Raw genomic sequence first — 21,941 nt, 5'->3', positions numbered from 1 at the left:
CCCGTGGTAGAGGAGGCTGCTAAACATACCACATGGGAAGTGAAAAGAGACAGACAGGGAGGAATCAGAGTCCCAATATCCCCTTCAAGGGCACACCCCCAGTGATCTAACTTCTTCCCACTGGGCCCATCTCCTAAAGGTTCAAAAAAAATCCCAAAAGTGTCATAGACTAGGAACCCAGCCTTGAACACATGAGCCTTTAGAGAACATTCAAGATCCAAGCCATAACTTCTCTTCCTTGTCCTTTCCTCTCCCTCTGCTTCCCCTGTGCCCTCTACTCAATCCACAGAACAAAGTCATCTCTCCTTCCTTGTCATGCCTTCATAAACATATCCTTATAGATAATAGACCACAGCTTAGCAAAACTACTTACTGAGTGCCAGCCACTAGTTAACACTTGAAAAGGACTAATGCATTTAAAGTGAACATCCCATTTTATGGATATAGAAATGATTACCAACTGCTAATTGAAGAGCCAGAGTCATGCACTATGCCCATCTGGACTTCAGTCCCTGGAGTGCAGCCTAAACACTGGTGAGAACAAGATATGGTTGAGCAACTGCCTAGTGCCAAGCTCTGTGGCTGGTCACTGGAGATGCAGTATCCCCAATGACAAAGTTTCTTGAGAGGAACTCAACCTCTAAGGGAAGAGAGGGAGTTTGTGATGCCTTGGGAACAGCTGGCTATGATGTAATGCTTTAAGTAATGTATGTGTCCATGCATGTTGATGTTATTGGAATACTAAGGGGGCACCCATCCTAGTCTAGGGAAGTTCCAAATCAGAAGAGATGGCAAGCAGAGTCTCCAGGATGTCCAAGAAAGGCCAGGCTGGGCAAAGCAAACCCCCTGAGCACAGTATGATGGCCTCAAAGATATTGACCTGTCGGTAAACCACAGGGGCTCCTCTTACTTGGCATAAAGTATATATGGAGGCAGCAGAATATGAGGTCAGATGGCTAGTTGGATGGCAGGTTATAAACTCCAGATCCCACCCTACACTGAAGTGGGTGATGGGGCAGTCTGAACTGTTTGGTTTCTTGTGTGAGTGTGAACTGAAGATGGCAAGTGTTGGGCTCTGGTTGTCTCTAAGACCCACAGGCAGACTGGTGCCCAGCAACAGGATGGGTGAGCCTTGGAGAAGATGATGTCAGGCTATGGAAGAGGCCACACGTGAGGAAAGGGTGGGGAGTTGGAGAAGCAGAGGACAGACATTCCTGAGGGGACCCCTGACGTGAAGCAAGAGGAAAAAGACTTGCAAAAAGCCTAAGAAGAAGTGGGCAAGCAGTTTTTAAAAAGAAAATGCCTTAGGAAGGAAGAGAGGATGGAATCCAGGGCACGAAGGAAAAATTAACCTTAGAGGGGATACCAGGAAATGCAGATTCTATAGATTCTGGAAAATGCAATCACACCTGTGTGTTCCTAGCCACCATCTTTGGAACCAACAGAAATAAGGAGCCAGCAACGTAGGGATCTCATGGAGGATGAGAGGGCTGGTGCCAGAGCAGGGTTCATCTAGGGGCAGGGTCTTTTCTCACTCTCTTCTTCCTATTCACCCCTTCCCTGACTCCAACGCTGAACTTCCCCACCAGGCAAAGGACCAGCTGCAAATCACAGCTCCCTGTGTCAGAGAAAACTCACTTCCTGTGTACCCCCATGGGTGGATGTGTATATTTTAACTTCTTCAGGATCAGAACTGCAAAGAGACAGAGAGATGGACTGGGCCATGTACTCAACTCCTTCTTTCCAGACTCACCAGCTGGTGGGAGTTAGGGAGGAGGAGAGGATTACAATTTTTAAGGATTTAAAATTTCAGGTAGAAAAGAGTAATAAATACAAGAGAGCTATCTTATAACTTGGCAACTATGCTAGAGCCCCTCTTATCCCTTGGTGATATGTTCCAAGATGCCCTAAAATGTCCCAGGGATTCCTGAAACTGAAGTTAGTACTGAACCCTATATACACTATGTTTCTTCCTGTGCAAACAACCCCATGAAAAAGTTTAATTTACAAATTAGGACAGTAAGAGAGCAACAAAAATAACCTAATAATGATATAGGATGATTATGACAATATATTGTAATAGAATTGTCAGCACCTCTGTTATTGTGCTTAGGGTCCATTATTAATTAAACTAAGTAACAAACATAGGCATGGCCATACCCTGATGTGTCTAATAATTGAGATGGCTACTAAGTGACTAGTGGGCAGGTAGTATATACAGTGTAGATACACAGGATAAAGGGATAATCCATATCCTGTGTGAGGACATCAAGAGATTTCATCATGCTACTCATAATGGTGTGCAATTTAAAATCGATACATTGCTTATTTCTGGGATTTTCTATTTAATATTTTTGGATCACCATTGTCCAAAGGTAACCGAAACTGTGGAAAGTAAAACCTTCTATAAGGGAGAACTGTTTTAGTTAGTAACTTTTACTTGAAAACTGCTAAAAGAGTGAATTTTGAATAGTCATACCACAAAAAAAGTATGTGAGGGGATGCATGTGTAATAAACAGCTTCATTCAGCTGTTCCACAATGGATATGTATTTTAAACAGCATGTTGTACACCACGAGTATACACAATTTTTATTTGCCAATTTAAACAATTAGAATAATGAGCAAAAAAGACAAAATAGTAAGGCCAGAGATGAGTTTCTTCTGTGGCTGGCTCTGCACTGAACACTTAACACATGTAACTGTCTCCAATCCTTACAGATCAGGATCACTGCGACTCAGCAGCTCTGTTCCCTGGTGGAGTGAGCCAAGACCATCCTGTATCTGCACATCAGGCCCATGACAAGGAAGGCTGCATGTTGCTGATGAGGAACCTCAAAGGGCTGTTGAGCACCATGGAATACCCAGCAGACTACACTTGCAATGGTCCAAATCTGTACGATCGTTTGTTCAGCAGCTCAGGTTTAGCAGTGAAAACAGAACGCTAGATTGCAATTTTTGTAGGTGAAGCAAGGAAGGTTAAAGTATTCAGCAGAGACCTAAGAAAGAGAGGAGGTGTGAAGATTGTTGAGCAATAGATGCCATCCTGGCTGTTGGTCAGAATCCCTGGGGAGCTTACCAAATGCAGAAATGCCTAGATTAGTCTAAGGGAGAGCAGGGATCTATCTGGCTTCTAAAGCTTCTCAAGTGGTATCAATAAGCAGTCAGGGCTGAGTAGTGCTTCTCAAGTGTGGCCCCATCACAGCAATAGCATCCCTGGGTATTTCTCAGAAATATGCATTCATGGGCCCTAACCCATACCTGAAAAATCAGAATATTTGTGAGTTTGCACACACCATCTGAAAGATTCCAATATATCCTAAGATTGAGAACCACTGGTTTATAGGATCTGAGCAGGAACAGCAGAGTTCCCTACAGGGAATTAGAAGGGATCAGGATGATGTGGGCAACTGACAGGGATCCAGATCACTGGAGTTCAGGGCCTGGGAAGCTGTGGAACCACAAAGCTGTTCTGTTATTGTCAGTGGTGAGTGGTCTCAGGTTCCACAGGCAGAGAGGGCAGGAGCCAGGGATGCACACCTTCCAGAAATGCGTGGGAGTGAGGAGAGTTGCCAAAGGGCCAGGGAAACTGGATGGTGGTGCTGTGAGCAGAGGATGTTGAGTGAGGAAGCTAGGGTTCCTCAGAAACAGGTGTGGGGAGCAGGAGAGGCTGGCCCTGCTGCTGAGCCCTGCGACTTGGGAGATACTCCTCTCAGAGAATTTAGAGAATGGCAGAGGAAAGACGCTCAGCAAGAGTCAGTTCCAGGTGCTGCCAGCAGGTGGGGAGAGACTTCTAGAAGGCGATTGAGGATGCTAAGCATGTGCTACAAAGCAAAGGTTCCAGATGGAAACAGAAAGGCTTCAGAGCGAGTGAAAGGAGGGCGTGCAGCATGATGAGGTACCAGGGGCCACATTCTGGCTCTACTCTCACTGTGAGGCCTTGGGAGAGTTACTTAACCTCTCTGAACCGCAGTTTCTTCATCTGCAAAATGGGATAATATCACTAAGACTTAAGCTTGGGTGCGAGGCATGTGGGGTGCTCACCAGTCTCCAGTTCCTCCTGTGGCAGTGCAGCCTGAGCCACAGATTGCTGGAACCTGGAACCCTTTGCCAGTGCTGTTCTCAGTTGCTTCCAGTCTATTTTCCGGGCCTTCTGACACTTCATGCTGGGCTTGCTGTCTACAACATAGATTTCTCACCATTTTCTTTATTTCCTGTGGGACAAAGCAGATAGTCATTATGACAAAAGTATTTTTATCAGGAATGGATGGGGTAACCCCTTGCAGGAGGGTGATGAGATTAAATGAAATAGCATAAACACAGACACATGGCCCAGGGCAGAGTCCAGCTGCTGGCTTTATTTCTGCCCCTCCTGTGCACCACATTCAGTGCTTCGTACTGAAATGAACTTCCCTGTCTCTAATGACCCCAGCCAGTAATACAAATCCCCATCCACTTGTGGCCTTTCAGAGGGTCCAAAGTGCCATCTGACAGTTTGTCACATAATCACTCAAAATGCCAAATCAAGGGAAGAGGGCCAACAGGCATGTCTTTAACTCTAGCACCTTCTGTTCTGTTAGCTCACCAACCTAACAGTTCCTTACACATTTTTGCACACTCTAGTCACCTAAGAGAAGTTTGAAAACATATCCATACCCAGCTTATACCACAAATCTAGAAATCAGAATTTCTTGCTGTGCCTCTTTTGTGTGCCCAGATGCCTTCTGGTGCCAGGGAAGGATAGTGAGAATGGAAATGTAAGTTCAGGCTTTACAGGACTTCTGCTGTCCCATTTACCTGGAGAGGTGACCACTGCTCCATTCCCCACCTGGAAGCTCCCTGGAGGCCTGCTTCGTCCTCTGCTGACTGCTGGGTTTCTCCGGGACCAAGTGAACGTGTGCTAGACCTCCAGACACTACCCACCTGAACATTGCTACATATGTTACCACAGTACTCTACTAAGTTCATTCAGGAAAATTCTTTTTTTCCATCAGTGAAAACAGAGTGCTACCCGAGAGCCCCTAGATTACCTTCACCCTTGAGATGTTGAATTAAGTGCTTTTCAATTGAATCAGGATATAAGGAACCATGTATTTGTTGCCTGTTAATGGGACAAACCAAACCATTTTGAAAAGTGCAGTGAAAAATATCTTCTTGGGGATTTATAGAATAAAAATTGTTCCATGATTTAAAACATGGCTTATTTCCCTCCATTTAAACAATGTTTATAAGGAAAAATGCTGCTGCCCAGAATAGCTGTGTAAAAAATACCTGTTTGCAGATTTACTTTTCTATAGTGTTGGTGTCCAATTTGTTAGCATGTTTGAATCACCTAATAATAAATTAAGAACCTATTTTTTAAAATAGCATGGAATCGGGATGGGGGTTGTTGTTTCTATCAATAGCGCCAAACATTGAGTGAGTCTTTCCCACCAATCCAGAGCTCCCCACCATCCATGGAATTTAACCACCTTTACTGTAGCTAAAGCTCCATCTTGTGGTTCTGGACAGTATTAGTTACTAGAAAGTGAACTGCTCTCAGCCTCTCCGAGAATATCTGCTTTCAAAATCCTTGTTGGTAATCAATGAAATCTGTGCATTCGGAAGGTATGATACAAGTGTTTTTAGAACTCTTCTGCATAGGTGGAAGTGAAAAATACATAAATAACAGGTAAAGAGGAGGTCACGTGTAAGAGCTGATGAGAACTTTGGGAAATCTCTGTGGCTTAAGGAAGAATATGTTCAATCTAGACCTGATCTTATACAACCAATTAAATGGGTAGGCCAGGATAAAGGCCATCTGGCCTTTTCTATGTGACAAGAAAACAGTAACAATAGATATGAGACCTTTCAGAATTGTCAATGCTGCTCAAGGCCTGAAGCTTGGCTGCCTCTGGGAAAAGAAATTTCAGTAGGATATGTTAGATCACTCTGTTTTAATGTTTCTGTCAGACAGTGTAGGTCAACGTCAGTGTTCCAGAATGCAATATTTATAGGTCTCCCTCTTTCCTGGCATTATCTTGCTTTCAGGGAGACATGCTCGGGACTGTCTGTGAACACACTCTGTGGCCTTTGGGTTTGATGTATTCTGGTTTGAATGACAGCTGGGTTTGTTAATTATGACTGCTATGTACCTTGGAGGAAATCCAATAAAAATCTTTATCAAGTCACTTAAAAATGGTATAGTGACTTTATGAATCACTTGGAATAAGCTGGAGATCTCTAGCAGAGAATACATAGTTTAACTTGAAATCTATAATCACTCTGTAGGTAGATATGATGATCATTTAATTTTTTTTTTGATCATTTAATTTTTTATTAACTCTTAAAAAAATTCAATATTTGATATAGTGCTTGGAAACAAAAGTAGCTAAAACTGATAGAAGGCATTGAGAATTCTGGGATATCTTTAAAGAGGTTATATATTCTTGACCTGATTTTAAAGATTCAAATCTATTTCTGCTATAGGAGTTTTCCTTACAAGCATTTATTTTATCTTCCATTAAAAAGCAATACATGTTCATTACATAAAATTGGAACAATATAAAAAGGTAATAAATTACTTCTATTCCTACTGCTGTTAATATTCCATGTATTGTTTTCAGCTTTATTTTTTATCATCTAATGTACCATAGTCTTCCTTTCGCCTAGATTATACTTTTTACAATTACCTGCAGCCAATGGTCCAAAACTATTAAATGTAAAATTCCAGAAACAAACAATTCCTAAGTTTTAAACTGCATGCTGTTCTGAATAGTGTGATGAACTCTTGCTCCAGCTGCTCCATCCCTGCTCAGGGCAAGAATCATCTTTTGTCCAGAACATCCATGCTACCTGCCTGTGTAGCAACACATACTTAGATGCTATATGGATGACCAGGTCAGAGGTCATAGTATCAGTGTACATGTTCATGTAACCTTTTCTAACTTAATTGCCTCATGTGCAAGAGTAGTGATGCTGACAATTTGGATATGCTAAGAAGGAGCATTAAGTGTGTCCTTTAAGTGAAAAGGTGAAATTAAAAAAAGATATTTTGAAAGAGAGAGCACATTCACGTAACATTTATTACAGTATATTGTTATAATTGTTTTATTTTTATTAGTTATTGCTCTAATTTGGATTTTGTCTCCCAAGGGCCACCTATTACATGCTTAGTCACCATGGTGATACTATTTAGGAGGTGTTAGAACCTTTAGGAGGTTGGGCATAGGGGAAAGAAGTTTGATCGCAGGGATGTGTTCTTGAAGGGATTACTGGGACCCTGACCCATTCCCCCATCTCTTTACTTCCCAACTGCCACGCACTCCCACAGTGGTGTGCTGCTTCGCCACAGGCCTAAAAGCAACAGACCCTTTGACCATGGACTAAAACCCCCCAAACTGTGAACCAAAATAAATGCTTCCTATTTTAGGTTGATTGTCTTTAGTATTGTGTTACAGGAATCCAAAGCTGATTGATACAGTTACTATTTTCAGCCATCCAGTGGTAGCAGAACCTATCTTCCATAGATAAGGAGCAATCGCTGTAGTTTTTTAAAATACAGGTTGTGACAACAACAGGTAAAGAAGAGAAGCAAATAGGTAAACCAGGGTTTTTTCTTATTCCTTCACATTACAAATAATACTTCCATGGGAAAAATCTATATTCCAAATTTATTGCTTCAAGATACAGTACCAGAAGTGAAACAACTACATCAAAGTGTATAAACAGGTTCAGTCACTGTTACTTTCCCTGAGGAGATACCCATCAACACTGCCACAAACAACATCTGAGCATACTTCTCGTACCCTAGTCCTTTGCACAAGATGAATGATTCACCAAGGACTCAGAATTATCCTCAGGTAGGGTTCCATGTTGGAGATAGTGTTCTCAGTTTGAATGTCCCAATCTTTCCTGATAGGTACCTACCACCCCAACACTAATAAACACAAGATGCTGTTTCCAACTTTAATCCTGCTTGCACCCCATCTCTTCCCTGGTCAGGTTAGGGCCTTACCAAACTCATGGTGAGATCCCTTGTTTCAATATTCTCCACAACAGACTTGGAGTCTCTAGGAATCTGTAGGTTAACAAAGAAAAAGATCCCCCCCCCTCTCCCCCTCTCTCTCTCTCTCTCTCTCTCTCTCTCTCTCTCTCTCTCTCTCTCTCTCTCTCTCTCTCTCTCTCTCTCTCTCTCTCTCTCTCTCTCTCGTGGGGATTTAACCTGGGGCCTTGCACATACCAGTAGTCACTCTATTACCAAGCTACATCCCCAGCTCCAAGAAAGCAGTCTTCACTGTGCTCTTCTCTCACTTTCTCCAGCTAGCCAGCCAGCATCTTTACATTCTTCTGCTTGTGACTTTCAATGCTGGGTAATCTCCCCAGATTATGTGGCTCCACACATAGCCCCCATTTACTCATTACAGGGCCTGATTCATTTCTGTGGGTTAAAGTGTAAATGGTGTTTCTTGCCACTTTTCAAAATGTGAATGCTCTTGGGAAAGGGAAATCACTAAACTGTAATGGATCATAATTAGCTTAATATGAACTAATTTATTGGGTCCCTCTCTCTCCTCCTTTTTTTCCCCTTTTCTCTCTGTATTAATCAGGATTCACTAGAGCAACAGGACCATAGGATGTCTATGTAATTATATAAAGGGTTTCTTATTGACTCACATGGTCTGAGGCTGGGTTGTCCCACAGTGGCCATCGGTAGGCAGAGAGCCAGAGAAACCAGTAGCTGCTCAGTTCTAGTCTCAGAACAAGAGGGACAATAGTGCAGCCGGTCTGAGCCTGAAGGTCCTCCTATAAGGTCCCTGGAGAGTTGTTGTTACAAGTTCACATTGAGCATTTGAAGAAGCTGAGGTCTGATGCACCTGCTCAAGAAGAATCAGGCTTGTGCACAATGGCAGGCTTCCCCTTCTGTTTTTTATACCATCTGCGTCCCCAGTCAACCGGTAGGGGCTGCCCACATTCAGGGCAGGTCTCCCTCCCAGTTGGCTGACCCACATGCAAATCATCTCTGCAGACAACCTCACAGGCACGCCCAGAAGTGTGCTTTCCTAATTTTCTAGGCATCTCTCAATTGGGTTAATTGACAACCAAGATTATCTATCATACCCTCTCTTTTCCTTTTTCTTCCTTCCTTTTCTCTCTTCCATTCTGTTTTACGTATGTAAATACTTTAAAAAGCTGGATGTTGTATAATGATTATGGCAAAAAGTGGTGAATCGTGCGTCTTGTGCAAAGGACCAGGGTTATGAGAATAAGGTTCCACCCTCATGTCCTAACTAACCACCTTCCAAAATCCTCACCACCTAACATCATCACATTGGGGCGAAGGGAACATTAGGAGTTGGAGGGGACACAGTGCTTAGACTAGATGATAGAATTCACACTGGGGATTATTTTCCTTCTCAATTTTAAAGGACGGCGCCATTGTTTCTGTAACATCTGTGGTTGCTATTCTGATTTTTGATGCTTTTTCTGTTACCTGATTTTTATTTATGGGATTTAAGAATCTATTGTTGAGTTTGGGGTGTGGCTTAGAGGTGGAGCATTTACTGATTCGCAGTCCCTAGATTCATCCTCAGCACTGCAAAAGCAAAACAAAATACTTTTTCTTTCTTTCTTTTCTGAAAGTTCATGCTCATGTGCCTTCCCTGAGCCATTCATACATTGGATTGAATCCTGAATGAGCCATTTTGAATTGGAAACTCCTATCTTTCAGTTCTGATAAGTCTGGTTATTTTCTTGCCTATATTTCCTCTATTCTAAATTTCTGACATACCTATTATTTGCTTGTTGGACCCTCTGGAATAACCATTGAATTTTCTTTTTTTTTTTTAATTCTGATTCATTGAACACAAATGGGGTACAACTATCATTTCTCGGGTTGTACACAAAGTGGAGTTACGCCATTTGTGTAATCATACATATACATAGGGCAATGATGTTTGTCTCATTCTATTATTTTTCCTTCCCCTCTTCCCCACCCCTCATTTTACTCCATGGAATCCATCCTTCCTCCATTCTTGCCTCCCTCCCACCCCCTGCTATATATCATCATCTGCTTATCAGAGAAATCATTCGGCCTTTGTTTTTGGGGGATTGGCTTATTTCACTTAGCATGATATTCTCCAACTCCATCCATTTACCTAAAAATACTATAATTCGATTCTTCTTTATGACTGAATAATATTCCATTCTGTATATACACCACAGTTTCTTTATCCATTCATCTATTGAAGGGCATCTACATTGGTTCCATAATCTAGCTATTGTGAATTGAGCTGCTATAAACATTGATGTGGCTGTGTCACTGTGGTATGCTGATTTTAAGTCCTTTGGAGTGAGATAGCTGGATCAAATGGTGGTTCCATTCCCAGTTTTCTAAGGAATTTCCATAATACTTTCCAGACTGGCTGCACCAATTTGCAACTCCACTGGCAATGTATGAGTGTACATTTTCCCCCACATCCTCACCAACACCTATTGTTGCTTGTATTCTTGATAATAGACATTTTAATTGGGGTGAGATAGATTCTTAGGGTAGTTTTGATTTGCATTCCTCTTATTATATCTGTTGTCTGCTTGTAGATCTTCTTCTGTGAAGTGTCTGTTCATTTACTTAGCCCATTTATTGACTGGGTTCTTTGTATTCTTGGTGTAAAGTTGTTTGAATTCTTTGTAGATTCTGGAGATTAGTGCTCTATCTGAAGTGTGTATGGCAAAAATTTTCTCCCACTCTGTAGGCTCTCTTTTCACATTATTGATTGTATCCTTTGCTGAGAAAAAGCTTTTTAGTTTGAATCTATCCCAATTATTGATTCCTGCTTTTATTTCTTGTGCTTTGAGAATCATGTTAAGGAAGTTTGATCCTAAGCCAAAATGATGACGATTTGAAACTACTTTTTATTTTATACGGTGCAGGGTCTCTTGTCCAATTCCTAGGTCCTTGATCCATTTTGAGTTGAGTTTTGTGCAGGGTGAGAAATAGGGGTTTAGTTTCATTTTGCTGCATATGGACTTCCAGTTTTCCCAGCACAGTTTGTTCAAGAGGCTATCTTTTCTCCATTGTATGTCTTTGTCACCTTTGTCTAGGATGATATAACTATATTTATATGGGTTTGTCTCTGTGTCCTCTATTCTGTACCATTGGTCTACCTGTCTATTTTGGTGCCAATACCATGCTGTTTTTGTTACTATTGCTCTGTAGTATAGTTGAAGGTCTGGTATTGTGACATCCCCTGCTTCACTCTTCCTGCTAAGGATTGCTTTAGCTATTCTGATTTTCTTATTCTTCCAAATGAATTTCATAATTGTTTTCTCTATTTCTATGAGGTACATCATTGGGATTTTAATTGGAATTGCATTGAATTTGTATAGCACTTTTGGTAGTATGGCCATTTTGACAATATTAATTCTTCCTATCCAAGAACATGGGAGATCTTTCCATCTTCTAAGTTTTTCTTTAATTTCTTTCTTTAGTGTTCTGTAGTTCTCATTGTAGAGGTCTTTCACCTCTTTGGTTAGATTGATTCCCAAGTATTTCTTTTTTTTTTTTTTTTTTTTTTTGAGGCTACTGTGAATGGGGTAGTTTTCCTAATTTCTCTTTCAGAGGGTTCATCACTTATGAATAAAAAAGCATTAGATTTATGAGGGTTGATTTTACGTCCTAATACTTTACTGAATTCATGTATGACTTCTAGAAGTTTTCTGGTGGAATTTTTCAGTTCCTCTAAATACAGAATCATGTCATCAGCAAATAGTGATAGTTTGAGTTCTCCATTTCCTATTTGTATCCCTTTAATTTCTTTGGTCTAATTGCTCTGAAGAGAGTTTCAAGGATGATGTTGAATAGAAGTGGTGAAAGAGGGCATCCCTGCCTTGTTCCAGTTTTTAGGGGGAATGTTTTCAGTTTTTCTCCATTTAGAATTATATTGTCCATGGGCTTAGCATAGATAGCCTTTACAATGTTGAGGAATGTTCTTACTATCCCTATTTTTTCTAGTGTTTTGAGCATGAAGGGATGCTGTATTTTATCAAATGCTTTTTCTGCATCTATTGAAATAATTATGTGATTCTTAACTTTAAGTCTGTTGATATGGTGAATTACATTTATTGATTTCCAGATGTTGAGCCAACCCTGTATCCCTGGGATAAAACCCACTTGATCATGATGCACTATCTTTTTAATATTTTTTGTATGCAATTTGCTAAAATTTTGTTGAGAATTTTTGCGTCAATGTTCATTAAGGATATTGGTCTGAAATTTTCTTTCCTCAATGTGTCTCTGTCTGGTTTTGGTATCAGGGTGATATTAGCTTCACAGAATGAGTTTGGAAGGGTTCCCTCCTCTTCTATTTCATGGAATACTTTCAGGAGTATTGAAATGATCTCTTCTTTGAAAGTCTTGTAGAACTCAGCTGAGAATCCATCTGGTCAAGCCTTTTCTTTGTTGGTAGGCTTTCGATGACTTCTATTTCATTGCTTGAAGTTGATCTATTTAAATTGTGTATGTCCTCCTGATTCAGTTTGGGTGGATCATATGTCTCTAGAAACCTGTTGATGTCTTCAAGATTTTCTATTTTGTTGGAGTATAGATTTCCAAAATAGCTTCAAATTATGTTTTGTATTACAATACTGTCTGTCATATTTCCTTTTTCATCCTGAATTTTAGTAATTGGAGTTTTCTCTCTCCTTTTCTGTTAATGTGGCTAAGGGTTTATCAATTTTGTTTATTTTTTCAAAGAACCAACTATTTATTTTGTCAATTTTTTTTGATTGTTCCTTTGTTTCAATTACATTGATTTCAGCTCTGATTTTAACTATTTCCTGTCTTTTACTAGTTTCGGTGTTGATCTCTGACGCCGTCCAGCGGAATCAATTTGGCACGGGGGACAAAAGAGTAGCAAGGCTCTTGAATTCGGAACGGTTTATTGATGAATCAGGAAACCCGGGAACTGGAACCTTGAACCTGGAACCTCCAACCTCGAACCTGGGGCCTCGAACCTTGAACCCGGAGGAGAGCCGGCTTATATCCCCTCCAGGAGGTGAAGGGTAGGGCTGACGCCAATTATGCAAAGCTTAGGCGAGGAGCTAGCTGCCCAATCATGGTAAAGGTCAAAATGAGCAGGCACGATTAGGAGCACTCAGGAACACCTGTGCATGCATTGTGTGCGTGGACTTAATTGGATACAGCCAATGACAAATCACCTGGGTGTGCTTATGTTAATCAACCTCCTCACCGCAGATGTGATCAAAACAACCTCTGGCTGGCTGTCAGGCGCCATCCTGGCGCAGTCTGCGCGGCATATCCCCCAACATCTCCCCCTTCCTTATATGAAATGAAAATGAAATTGGCAGGGATCGTGTCTGTCTTAGGTCCAGGGAATCAACATCCTGTCCTTACCCGTCATCAAAGGATACCAAAGTGGGGTTGGCCCTTCTGTCTTAGGTTGGTACAGCATTTTCCCATGGTTACCTGTCTTTGACTACCAATCTAGCATACTAAGCCATATATTGGAAGATTGTCCTGCTTCAAGGGCGGCCATGGCCTATTTTATGATCACATTATGAGCCTGTTGACTGGCTTTGAGGTGTTTGTAGATGTAGAATAGAATCAACACAAGCATACCCAAGCTTATTAGTGTGGGACTTAAGAGTCCCCCAAATTTGGTGCCAAATTGTGTTAGTTTATCTAATACTCCCGTGATAAGCCCTCCCAGTTTGACCTCCACCTTAGTGGCGTTCATGGTGAGGATTTGCCATGGAAGCCTTGTTACCAGCTCGTCGAATCCATCTGTCCATTGTTGTGCGATCTGCGAAAATAACTGTCTAGAGAAGTTCTCATTAAAAGTCACAAAAAGGAAAGGGAGAGCTAGGCACACAGGAGTACATGAAAAAACAATCGTTTCACTCTCTCTACATATTTCAGTATTAACTCCATTAACTTTTTGATCAGTACACTCTCCTTTACTTACAGACCCTCCTTTTATAAAAGCCAGGGGGCTTATATCCATACATGCCTCAGGCCCGCATAAGGACCAAATGGACATTATTAATAGCTTTGAGCATGTAACCTGTGACATTTGTATTGGAGTTGTTTTCTTTATTTAAGGTAATATCTGCCAAAGTACGATCAATCAACTGCACACAGTGTGCCACTGCCAAAGCCGAGGCATAATGCATTCTCTAGTGATAAATTCAGGGTAAACTTGGAGTCCAATGGTGGTGTGTACCTAAGGGTAACTTGCCCAGTAGATTCATTAGTGGAAAATAACTGAGGAAAGACTGCACCACCTTGAGAGACTGGAACCAGTCAAGACAATACCTGACTATTGTTCAGAACTGTTCACCCTGGACGAAACTCACCACCATCATCAGTAGCGGCAGGATACCCAGAGGGCCCGGCTGCATCTTGGCGAAACGTCTTAACTGCTCGGACTAACCTTTCTGGAATCAAATTGGCGTCTTTTCTTCCTGTGGAAATACACACACATGCCCTCTTCCCCAAATCAAGACCAGGGAAGGTCCTCTCCATTCTCCTGTTACAACATCTTTCCATAAAGCTTGTGGCTTTATGTCAGTGTCAACTGCAGCATGTTGATCTGCTGCTGATTTTCCTGAGTTATCCAAATTCAAAAAGTTTAAGGTAAAAAGGGCTATGGAAAATCTGTCCTTAGATGGATATGACTCCCCTATTCCCCCTTTTTGTTTTATTAATAAGGTCTTAATAGTTAGATGAGCTCTTTCTATAATTCCTTGTCCCTGGGGGTTATAAGGAATACCTGTGACATGATATGTACCAAATGTAGAACAAAACTGTTTAAAGGTTAAGGATGTATAGCCTGGACCATTGTCTGTTTTTATTGTTTTTGGAACGCTCAGAATAGAAAAGGTATATAGGCAGTGATTTATAATCTCTTTTGTTTTTTCACCTGACTGTAAGGAGGCCATAATAAATCCTAATAAAAGAATAAGTATCTATGGACACATGCATGTATCTAATCTTTCCAAATTCTGGGATATGAGTAACATCCATTTGCCATATATGGTTGGCTTGTAATCCTCTAGGGTTAACACCATTTTGAGGTACTGGGAGATAAGTGACACAATGTTGACAATTTTTGACAATAGTTCTAGCTTGTTCCTTAGTTAATCTAAAACGTTTTTGAAGAGTGTTAGTGTTAACAAGGAAGCTTTTATGAAAATTTTCTGCTTCTAAGAACGTGGAAAAAAATATGTATGTCTCTAGTAGCTAAGTCTGCTAAAGCGTTACCCATACTGAGAGGTCCTGTTAACCCGGTATGAGCCCTTATATGTCCAACAAAAAATGGCTCCTTACGGTCCCAAATTAACTTTTGAATTGTAGATAATGAGGAATGAATGGTGGATGCCGAGGATATTTTTGGTACAATTTCTATGATATTTAGAGCATTGACTATATATTTGCTGTCAGAGAACAGATTAAATGGCTGATTTGGGAACATTTGGAAAATTTGACAAACGGCTAGAAGCTCTATCTTCTGGGCAGACTGTGAAGGATAAAGAAAAGTAAATGTCTGTATTGGCGTGACTATAGCAGCTGTTCCATTACTGGACCCATCAGAAAAGCAAGTTATAACATTTGGTATGGGATCTTTTCTGGTGACCTTAGGAAATATGAATGGGTGTCTGACGAACATTTGGATCATTGGGTCCCTGGGGTAGTGGTTATTAAAATTTGGATTATAATTACATATAATGGTAGCCCATACTTCTGATTCTTGTGCAAGCTCAATTATTGTTTCTGGTTTATAAGGAGTGATAATGTTTTTTGGAACAATGCCAAAAATTCCTATAGCATTAGTTATTGCCTTTTTTATTAACTTTCCCATTAATTCTGGATAACTCGCTAGCGTTATCTTTTGGCTATAGTGAAGGTGGACCCAGTAAATAGGTCCTTGTTGCCAAAACACCCCTGTAGGACTTCCTATGGTGGCTATGATTATCAGTAATATAGGCTTAGTTATATCTACCCTATCTAAATGTGCCTTAGTAATGGCATCTTCTACCTTACACAATGCTTTTCTAGCTTCTGTGGTAATTTCCTGGGGTGAGGTGGGATCACCACTTCCCTTAAGAACATCAAATAGTGGTCCAAGGTCTTCAGTTGTTAATTTTAAATATGGTCTTACCCAGTTTATATCTCCCAAAAGTTTCTGGAAATCGTTTAATGTTTTTAATCTATCCATCCTAAAGGTAACCTTTTGGGGTCGAATTAAGGTTTTGTCGATAAGGGCACCAAGGTAGGTAATGGGGCAAGAACTCTGTAATTTATTCTCTGCTATCTCTAATCTGAATCGAAGAAGATTTTTGATCAGCCCATCATATACTCTCAAAAGTTCGTCTTGATCAGGATAAGACATCATCCATATAATGATAGATCTTTAGGTCTTTGTTAGATTTTCTAATAGGCTGTAAAGCTTTGTCTACATAGACCTGACACATAGTGGGTCTATTGGCCATGCCTTGCGGCAATACTGTCCATTCATATCTTTGATCAGGTCCTTCGTGGTTAGTAGCTGGTACAGTAAAAGCAAATCTGCAGGCATCTTCCTTATGAAGTGGTACAGAAAAGAAGCAATCTTTTATGTCTAAAACTATAATTCTCCAATCCTTCGGAATAGCAGACAATTGAGGGAGGCCAGATTGAGCTGCTCCCATTATTACCATTTAATTATTAATTGCTCTAAGATTTTGGAGGAGTCGCCACTTTCCTGATTTCTTTTTAATTATAAAAATAGGTGTATTGAAAGGAGACATAGAAGGTTGTAGATGGCATAAGGCCAGTTGTTGTCTTACTAACTCCCTGGCTTCTTGTAACTTTTGAACATTGAGGGGCCACTCAGGTATCCAAACAGCCTTTTGTGATTTCCATGTAATTTTTTGGCTCAGTGGCCCCCTCTGAAAACTGAGTCCCTCTTTATTACTCCTCCTCATAGCCTGGACGGGTCCAGTTATTCCCTGTGAATGTGCTCCCAGTCCTTTTCCAGGTATGAATCCCTGGTTCACCAAGAATTACATGCTATCAAGTTAATATGCGTATGTTCATTAGTCAACTTGATCTGTAATTGTCTTAATATGTCTCTCCCCCATAAATTAATGGGTAAATCTCTTAAGACATAGGGTTGGAAAGTACCGTAATTTCCTTTTGTATCTGTCCATTTCAATAACTGTGCACTCCGGGGTGGGTTTGAGGCAACCCCCAAACCTCGTAAGGTCTGGTCAGCCTTTTGAAGAGGCCAATATTTTGGCCATTGGGTCAATTTTATGATACTAAGATCAGCTCCAGTGTCTAATAACCCATTAAATTCCTTGTCATTTATTCTTATAGTATACATATAGTGTTTAGATCTAAGGCAAGCATGGTCATAGGTTGAAATTACCTAGTCTTCAGTAGCCGGTCTTGGAGGAACTTGATAATGCAGTGACCCAAAAAGGATGCTGCTCCTTTAGGGATAGTGGCCTCCAGGTGGGGTATAACCCCTGCTACCGGGCAGAGGCACATCCACGTATTGATAGATGGTTAACTGCAGCACGAGCACTAGACTGTGGGCTGGGGCCCGGCTGGTCTGGGCCTGGTTCTCTGGGCCTGCCTCCCTGGTGTCTTTTTTAGTATTTGAGCATGAAGGGATGCTGTATTTTATCAAATGCTTTTTCTGCATCTATTGAAAAAATCATGTGATTCTTAACATTAAGCCTGTTGATGTGGTCATTTACATTTATTGATTTCCAGATGTTGAACCAACCTTGCATCCTTGGGATAAAGCCCATTTGATCATGGTTCACGATCATTTTAATGTTTTTGTATGTGATTTGCTAAAATTTTGTTAAGAATTTTTGCATCTATGTTCATTAGGGATATTGGTCTGAAGTTTTCTATCTTCGATGTGTCTTTGGTTTTGGTATCAGGGTGATATTAGCTTCATAGAATGAGTTCTCTTCTATTTCATGGAATACTTTGAGGAGTATTGGAATGAGTTCTTCTTTGAATTTTCTTACTATATTTCTCCTACATCTTTTGTCATTGCTCTACGTCTGTATTTCAAGTTAAGGCAGATTTCCTCAAGTGTCTGGGGGTCCTTGGCTACCTTTGTTAAGGGTGAGTCACTTAAAGAGTTCTTCAGCTCTGTGCATGCAAGTGTGTGTCATGTACTGGCCAGTGGGCTTCACTTTGCTGTGAGTTAGACTGGCCATTTCACTTCTTCAGCTGATGCTCTCATGGGCCTCCCAGCAATGCAGGTGAAGAGTTCCAGCCCTTGAAGTTGGTGGACCAGGGGCCAGTTTTATTAGGTCCACTTTGGAAGTGATCACCTCCCAAAACAGCTGACCATTTCTGTACTCTCCTAACCTGCCTTCCCCTAGTTTGCTGGTTAAAACCATAGTTAACCAAGTGCCCCTGGGTTCAATCCCTGGCACCAAAACATGTCAACAGGGTCAAAGGGCAACACAAAGAATGGGAAAAATATTTGCAAATCACATGTGATCAAGGGGTTAATATCTATAAAATATATAGAACCCCTAAACCTCAACAACACAAAGTCAGATAATCCAATTTACAAATGGGCATAGAAATAGAATACACATTCTTCAAAGAAGATACATAGATGGCAAATAAGCACATGAAAGATGTTCAACATTACTAATTGTTAGGAAATTGCAAATCAGAACTATGATGAGACACCACCTCACACCCATTAGGATAAGCACTATCTATAAATAAAAATAAAGGGCTGGGGATGTCACTCAGTTGGCAGAGTGCTTGCTTTGCATGCACAAAGACCTGAGTTCAATCCCTAGCATCACAAAAAAAAAAAAAAAAAAAAAAAAAAAAAAAAATTAAAAAATAAAAAGCACCAGGGTTTAGGTCAGTGGTGGAGAACTTGTATAGCATGCACAAGTGCAGTTCTGATAGCTTCCACTAACTTAACCAGGGCTCCATTCACAGACCCACAGACTGCCCTCCCTGCACCAAAAAATAAAGACCAGTGTTGGTGAGAAATCAGAGAAAGATGAAGACCCTTGCAAACTGTTGGTGGGAGTGGAAAGTGACACAGTCACTGTGAAATAAATGTATGTTGGTTCCTCAAAATATTACAAACAATTATAATCTGATCCAGCAATTCCACTTCTGGGTATATGCCCCCCCAAATTCAAAATGATTTCTCAAAGAGGTATTTGTATACCCATGTTCATAGTAGTTTAATTCACATTAGCTAAAATGTAGAAGCAACCCAAATGTCTACCAATGAATGAGCAAAATGTACTACAGCCACACAATAGAATATTATTCAACCAGTAAAAAGAAGAAAATTTTAACCCATGCCACAACATGGATGAACCCCTAGGATACTAGGCTAAGCAAAACAAGCCAAATACTTTTAATTCTAATCATATGAGGTATTTAGAAGAGTCAAAATCATAGAGACAGAAAGTGGAATGAATGGTGATTGCCAGGGACTAGGTGAGATGGGAATGGGGATTCAGCATTTAATGGGCATACAGTTTTACAAAAAAAGAGAGATGGTCAGTGGTGATGGTTGCATATCTGGAATTATTTAATGACACTGAACTGTACACTTAAGGATGGTTAATATGGTAAATTTTGTGTTACATGTATATTAGCACAATAAAATTCTAAAGTAAATAAATAGATTTACCCTGCCACTAAATCCCTCAAGGTTTTATAAAGAGACCAGGATAGGATAGGATATCCAGATCATTCTAAGACCAGACTCACAGATGAAAGAAAATGACAGATACTGTGAATCCAGGTAGAACATGCAAATTGACTTCCTGTTCTAAGTAATTAACGCTACAGTTATGTGGCAATAAATATTCAGCCCACCGTGATTTACAAGCTGATTTCTAAGAGACTCCACACACCAGAGAAGTTGTTTGAGGATACCAAATAAGCAAATTATGGTGTAATTATTCCTGTATAGTTTTGTGCTATTTTATAAAATGTCTCATTATGAGCTATCATCAATTTTATCCTATTGGAACAAAAGATCCTGTAGAATAATCACATGGTGTCACTATTCCTTAAGTCATAAAATTAAACAAACAAACAAAACAAAACAAACAAACAAACAAACAAAAAACTGCTTGCCACAATTCTAAATAGTTAGCCTCATTGATTTCTTCCCTGGAAAGAGAAGTGGCAGGGAAATAGGAGGCCACAGCAACTCTCAAGGTTTGAGCTGTGGCTACTCAGTTGACCCTGCAGAGGGGGCCTGGCAAGGGCTGTGGCAGGTGACATGTAAGCCTTGCTTGCTTCCAAGTCCTGAGCCTGGCTGGGGATCTTTTTATTTTTATCTTTTCATTCAAGAGACTGAATTTACTGAATCATGTATTATCAGTATGAATAAAAGCTTTATAGACTCACATTCATTGCTACCTTAAATAAGGCAGTAACTGGTCAATCGCAAAATCCTGGCTTGGTTTCTTATTTTACTGCTATACATAGCCTGTTCCTGCAAGTTGCAGGATAAGTTTCTAGAGTTGTTACACTGTGGGGCTTGGGCTTGCTACTGCCCCAAACGAGTTTACTGCCTTCAGCCTAAGACACTGGATGAAGGACAATTTGTTATTTTTATGTACAGAAACCAACAGCATACATTTATCCATTCAGTGATGAGTTTGTTAGCCTTTGCCTTTGGCAATTTGAGTCACGGATTTTTGGACCCAGGATGTTGTCTACCCAGTAGCCACTGATCTCATTATATCTGTCATTATAATTGGTTCTGATAGCTTCCACCAACTTAACCAGAGCTCCTTTGTCTTCAGGTTAACCTGTGTGAAGGCAGGAGTGGTGCATGTCTTCCTGTGAACAGATGTCCCAGCTTAGCCTTCCCCTTGATGATGCAGTAAGGGACTCCCATCTTGTGACACAGGGCGGGCAGGAAGACAACCAGCTCAATGGGATCCACATCATGTGGAATTGCCACCAGCTGAGCCTTGTTCTCCACTAAGGTGGTGACAGTATTGAACCCTGCTTGAAGGATCAGTGTTTATCCCTTTTGCCAGCAACCTAATTCTCAGCCTGGGTCAACAGCTCTGCTTCTTCTCCTGTTGTCCCGGGTCTGTACTTGTGAGCAAGGTTAAGCAGCGGGGTGGCTGTTTGACAGTCCAAGGACTGGGCAAACTGGTTAATCATAGGAGGCATTTCAGCTGCTTATAGAGAAGAGCCCTTTGCTGCTGCAACCGAATGTAGTGGGGCCATTTTACAAAGCAAGTAATGTCCCTTTTGGGCTGGATGTCCTGTCTGACGCCTAAGTTCTTTGGCTTCATCTTGTACAGTGGGTTCTCACCTTCTTGGCTTCCTGCTTCTTGACCACAGCAGGGCCCAGGGCTACCATTTCCCCTTGCTCTTTTTTTCTTTAGGCATCTTGGACATCTGGAGGAGACAGCAATGCTTTCATTATTTGTTATTTGAATTTTACTTCACAGAAAGGCCTTTCCACATCCCACCATGGGTTGTCTGGTCAGAGGGGGTGCCTTTTTCAGGTGCAGACAAAGGCCCTACTGCCATGATGTGAGAACTGGAAGATGGTTTACTGGCTGGAGGCACCAGTGTAGCCCAAGTCCTCAAATAAACAGACCTTTATTTTATAAACATTTGAAATTGTCACTAAAAATCAAACAAATCGTTTCCTGAGGCTTTGCACTATTAGTGTCCTTGGGAGACAGAGGTGGAGGGTTATGTGGGAAGTGACATCCTGATACAAGGAAGGCTTCTGTTAGGATTTGGTTGTGAGGTGTTCCCCAAAAAACTCATGTTATGCAATGCAGGAGTGCTCAGAGGGGTGATGATTAGATTATAAGAGGTGTAACCTCACCCGTACATTAATCCTTTTGATAAATAATTTGAAAGGATTGCTCTACTGAGTGGTAACTCTAGGCAGGGTAGGGTGT

At 40.9% G+C, this 21,941-nt stretch overlaps 1 pseudogene across 1 annotated transcript; it reads right to left on the bottom strand.

Moving 5' to 3' along the window:
* Positions 1–20,646: 20,646 nt before the first annotated feature.
* On the bottom strand, positions 20,647–21,414 carry LOC306643117 (large ribosomal subunit protein eL8-like; annotated as a pseudogene). The gene has a single exon. The product of its transcript is annotated as a large ribosomal subunit protein eL8-like (transcript).
* Positions 21,415–21,941: the final 527 nt, after the last annotated feature.

The sequence above is a fragment of the Sciurus vulgaris genome (genome assembly GCF_902686455.1).
Source record: "Sciurus vulgaris genome assembly, chromosome: 13".
NCBI classification, from domain to species: domain Eukaryota; kingdom Metazoa; phylum Chordata; class Mammalia; order Rodentia; family Sciuridae; genus Sciurus; species Sciurus vulgaris.
Note: the sequence above shows the minus strand (reverse complement) of the source record. Positions and strands in the feature narration are given on the sequence as shown.